Source organism: Schistocerca piceifrons, chromosome 2 (assembly GCF_021461385.2).
Source record: "Schistocerca piceifrons isolate TAMUIC-IGC-003096 chromosome 2, iqSchPice1.1, whole genome shotgun sequence".
In the NCBI taxonomy this organism is placed as follows: Eukaryota; Metazoa; Arthropoda; class Insecta; order Orthoptera; family Acrididae; genus Schistocerca; species Schistocerca piceifrons.
In genome coordinates, this window is record NC_060139.1 from 680,361,777 (window position 1) to 680,367,776 (window position 6,000).

A 6,000-nucleotide genomic window follows, 5' to 3' on the forward strand; every position below is an offset into this window, starting at 1 on the left:
AATATCCACAGTCAACGTCTATCTTCAGGAGTTCTGGGAACCGGGATCATGCAAAACTTTTTTGATGTGTGTATTAACAGGCAGAATACGGTTCTGAGGCTGGCAACGCCTATATAAGATAACAAGTGTCTGACGCAGTTGTTAGATCGGTTACTGCTGCTACAGTGTCGGTTTATCAAGATATAAGTCAGTTTGAATGTGGTGTTACAGTCGGCGACCGAGCGATGGGATACACCATCTCCGAGGTAGCGATGAAGTGGGGATTTTCTCGTATGACCATTTCACGAGTGTACCGTGAATATCAGGTAAAACATCAAATATCCGACATCGCTGCAGCCGGAAAAAGATCTCCAACAACGGGACCAACGATGACTGAAGAGAATTGTTCGACGTGACGGAAGTGCAATCCTTCCGCAAATTGCTGCAGATTCCAGTGCTGTGCCATCAAAGTGACTCACCGTGCGAACCGTACAACGAAACATCATCGATATGGGCTTTCGTAGTCGAAGGCCCATTCGTGTACCATTAATGACCGCAGGACAGAAAGGGGCCCGTCAACACCGACATTGGACTGTCGATGATTGGAAACGTGTTGCCTGGTCGGACGAGTCTCGTTTCAAATTGTATCGAGCGCTTGGACGTGTACGCGTATGGAGACAACCTCATGAATCCATGGGCTCTGCATTTCAGCAGGGGATTATTTAAGCTGGTAGAGGCTCTGTAATGGTGTGGGGCGTGTGCAGTTTGAATGATATGAAACCCCTGATACCTCTAGACACGATTCTGACAACTGATACATACCTAAACATCCTGTCACATCACCTGCATCCATTCATGCCCATTGTGCATTCCGACGGACTTGTGCACTTCCAGCAGGACAATGCGACACTCCACACGTCCAGAATTGCTACACAGTAGCTCTAGGAACAATATTCTGAGTTTAAACACTTCCGATGGCCACCAAACTCCCCAGACACGAACATTATTGAACGTATCTGGGATGCCTCGCAACGTGCTGTCCAGACGAGATCTCCACCTCCTCGTACTCTTACCGATTTATCCTCGTACTCTTAAGGATTCACAAATAGCCCTGCAGCATTCATGGTTTCAGTTCCCTCCAGCACTACTTGAGACATTAGTTGAGTCCATGCCACTTCGTGCTGAGGAACCTCCACGTGCTCGCGAGGACCATACACGATATTAGGCAGGTGTACCAGTTTCTTTGGTTCTTAAGTGTCTATAAATCTGTCTACAAATTTACATCAATTTATAACATGTAGTTCAGGAAATATGACGTCATAAACGCTGAGATATGTAAAAACCAACTTTTGCTGAAATGGAGCGCAAATTACCCAGTTTACATATCCAGTGTTTCATAATGAGAGCACTTAGTGACTTCCTGCAAGAACAGCTTCACATCTTTGCTAATGTTTTTCTTGCTTTCACGCTTAACGTTAAACATTTCAACTCACTACATCATTTTTAAAGTAATCAGACGTTTGAAGCTGTTTTATATGAGAGGCGATCAAAACGTTAGCCTTCGAAGGTCGTACAGTCAACAGTCTCATGCCAATAACGCAAAATCGCACTGAGCATTGAGGCAATCATTTCAGCGACGCACCAGGTCGATGATACCCGTTTGGTAAACCTGCGTGAAAAAGTCTGAAACTGCCTGCTGCACATCGTCGATCATTCAAGGCCTTTGTTACGGGACCGAGGCGTGATAACCGCATGGGAGAGATCAGGAGTGTCTCCCGCTTGAGATGGCGTAATGTCCGAGATCGACTGGCTTCTTGTGTCGAATCGTATCGATAGACATGCTGTCCAACACATTCTTCATTGTTCGATGGTTGGCTACCGCTGTTTGTACTTCGGCAGCCAAGAAAAGAATAACAGTACGTTGGTTCTGTGTGGACGCATTTGGTAATAACATCGCCACAGTTCGTATCTCCACATTTGCTGCATTCACGTCGGAAAGTCACGAATGTAACACCAATCCCTTAACTACATGTCGGTGCTTATATACTCGCATCGGAGTCGCACTGCGTTGAATATACGCTGCAGCAACATACTCAGACGGAAACTTTTTGATCGCCTCTTACACATGGGAGTTAGATTCTTTACAGAACGGGGAATGTTAGTTGTATGCTATTGCGCATTAAAATCGTAGCACCATGAAGATGATATGCAAAAAACGTCTAATTAGCAAGCTTCATACAAATTTTTAGCTTTTCAGTATTACCACAAAGACTAGGTAGCAGTAACGGCATCTTCGTTCCTTGTATAGGGGGAAATAACACAGTGCCCTTCTCGTACAGAAATGGCATTAGAATATTGGTTGTTTGTGAGAAGATCGTGTTACGCCTCGTGTAAAAAGGAGAAATTTCTACCGGCACGCGCAGGAATTCCATAGTGGTACGGTCATGGCTTCTGAATTCTGTGCTTTATTGTTCCGCGATATTTCTGTATACGATGAGCAGGATCCCAAGATTGTCGCGCGAATATGGAATCGGTGGTTTTGAAAGGGCTTTACTCAACGTCATGTAAGATCTCAACTCTCCATGTCACTAGCGCCCGAGAGGACAGACAAATTATTCTATCGGTTGTGCACGATCGTACAGGCACGTCACATACCGTGGGGCCGGCCGAAGTGGCCGTGCGGTTAAAGGCGCTGCAGTCTGGAACCGCAGGTTCGAATCCTGCCTCGGGCATGGATGTTTGTGATGTCCTTAGGTTAGTTAGGTTTAACTAGTTCTAAGTTCTAGGGGACTAATGACCTCAGCAGTTGAGTCCCATAGTGCTCAGAGCCATTTGAACCACATACCGTGGGTCAGGAAGTGGGATTCCTTGCAGAAAGAGAAGTATCCAAATGTACGATGCAACGACGCTGCCATTTCGCGCGGTCATATATTTACTAATCGGGTTTTGACAATTTTTTTCGTTTTTATTACTTAGTGAGTAAGTGTATTAGTGTCCAGTTAACAATATGAAAGTTCCGTCTTTGCAATAGTACTATTTCTTAAAACTGAAAAGTTTATAAATAAGGAAACTCCCGTTTCGATTTAGATTTGTTTACGATAAACACATGATAAACTTTGTCTAGATTTATTTGTTTGCTATTCTGTTTCATGAAAAATGTTAAGTATAGGATTACGTGGTGTTTGTAAACGGAAATTGACGTAGATTTGATTTCGGTTAAATTTATACACGTATAAGGTTATTCATCGTTAGAGGTAGCGACAGGTAGGCCTAATTTATTTACGTGCATTCACTAACAGGTAAAAACACATACATTGGAGTAATCGTTTATAATTATACGGCCGTGAGTGACAAACGTGCATGCGCCTCGTAGGCTAATTAACAGTTTGAGACTGGTGCGTGGGAATTGTCAACCGCGGTTTCGTTGGAGCTACTACAGAAGGGATTTCTAATGAAGCTATCCCATGGATGTGTGGTTTAAGTATAAAGGCCAAGAAGTTAGCAGAACAGGAGGATTTGCGTCCTGCCTTCACAAACTGAGGCCCCGAGAGCTGAATTAGAGCACTTGAGCGTGGAGGGAAAAAGAATGTCTCAGTGATATTTGGAAATTTGTGGTAAGGACTATGGAACCAAACTGCTGAGGTCATCGGTCCCTAGGCATACACATTAGTTAATCTAACTTAAACTATCTTACACTAAGGACAACACACACACCAATGCCCGAGGGAGGACTCGAACCTTCGGCGAGGGGAGTCACGCGAGCCGTGACAAGACGCCCCAGACCGCACGGCTACCCCGCGCGGCTCGGCATTATAGTGATGGGAGGATGTGCAGGGGGGGGGGTAACAGGCAAGGGGCAGAAAGGATATAGTTTAGACAGCCTTGTTACCAATGAACTAAATAACTCTTGAATGGAAGGAGCCATGTTCAGCTCTAGAACAAAGTGGGTCTCAGTAAATCATCCAAAAGAATTCAAGAGATATATACCAAATAAATACCAAAATAAATTAATAAGAAATGGTACTCGCCGCCCGTGGTACACAAAACTGATCAAAACATTGTTGCAGAAGCAAGAAAAAAAGCATGCCAAACATAAAAGAACACAAAATCCCCAAGACAGGCGAAGTTTTACTGAAGCTCGATTCGAGATTTTAACAGTTTTCGCAACGAAACTATGTCTCGAAATCTGGCAGACAACCCAAAGAGATTTTGGTCGTAGGTAAAGTACTCTAGTGGTAAGACGCAATTGATCAGTCAATACCTTCAGTGCGCAATAGCAACTGTGATGTTATTTATGACAGTGCCACTGAAACGGAGTTATTAACTCTGTTTTCCAAAATACCTACAAAAAAAGAAAACGAAGTAAATAATTCAGAATTCGAATCAAGAACAACAGAAAACATGAGCAGCTAGAAACAATAAAAGCTAGGCCTCTGGTCCAGACTGTATACCGGTCAGCTTCCTTTCAGAATATTCTGATACAGTAACTCCATATACTCAGTGAAGATACAGCCGCTACCTTGTACTCAAAGAATGGAAAGTTGCACAAGTCACACCAGTACCAAACAAAGGAAGTAACAGATATCCGTTGAATTACAGACCTATATTACTAACGTCGATTTTCAGTAGGATTTTGGAACATACTGTGTTCGAACATTATAGATTGCCTCGAAGAAAACGATTTATTGAACTTGGAACGATCACGTAGATAATGTTACGGAAAAGGGCGCCAAAAACTGAGATTTAGTGGCAGAACACTTAGAAAATGTAACAGGTCTAATAAAGAGACTGCTTATACTAAGCTTGTCCGCCCTCTTCTGGAGTACTGCTGCGAGCCGTGGGATCCGCATCAGATAAGATTGACGGAGAACACCGAAAACGTTCAAAGAAGGGCAGCTCACTTTGTATTATCAAGTGAGAGAGTGCCTTGAACATGATATACGAAGTGTGGTGGTAGTCATTAAAACAAAGGTGTCTTTCGTTGTGGCGCAACCATCTCACAAAATCTCAATAACAAACCTTCTCCTCAGAGTGTGAAAATATTTTGTTGGCCCCCAACTACAGAAGGGGAAATGATCATCATAATATAATAAAAGCAATCAGAGCTTGCACTGAAAGGTTGCAGTGCTCATTTTTCCCGTTTGCTGTTCGAGAGTGGAACTGTAGTGCAACAGCTTGACGGTGGTTGGATGAACCCTCTGCCAGGCACTAAACTGTCAATTGCAGAATAATCATGTAGATGAAGATGAAGATGTATACGTGGAAGAGACTGGTCGAAAACTAAGTAGAGAATCAAAAGTATTGGTGCTAAGTAGAAATTGTGGAAGGGGTGTAGGCCAAAATCTGCATGAAAAATTATGATCAGAGTACCCAATCACAAATATTGTAAATCTACTGCTAGCTTTGGTGACGTAATAGAGAATATTGAGGCACTGAATAGCGATCTTATCAAGGTCAGGCACTTACAGTTGGGAGAGGAGGCAACAGCTTGACCGAGAATAGAGGGTAATACTGTCTGTCAGCAGTGACCTGAAGAAGCTAATTTCAGCAACACTACACACTCACGTGGGCTTTGTTAATGATCTGCAAGGCACCACGTGGATACAGCCCCGGATTTACGATATTTCCGAATCGGGGAAAATCTTACAGTGGCGCCTACTGCCCCCCCCCCCCCCAACCCCTCCTCCGACCGACCGCCCTTGAGCGTTTTAGATAGGACGTCAAAAATTTTAGAAGAAATCAATTTTTCAAAAATATGTTCATTTTGCAGCGCATATCTTTCTGAAGAGATTGATGAATAAAACATATATGTTCGAGGAAATGTGAGACATGTTATTTGGTCTTAAGTGTGCCAAAGTACAGTGCCACACCTCTTCACGCAGCATTCCTCTATCGCACGTCACTGTACTTCGCTCTAACGGAATTCAAACGTCTACATTTTGTAATGGAAACTGTCAAATCTAGATTCACGCAGTGGAAATTAAATATCATGTGGTGTCCCTGCTGCTCCCAGTCGAGCAG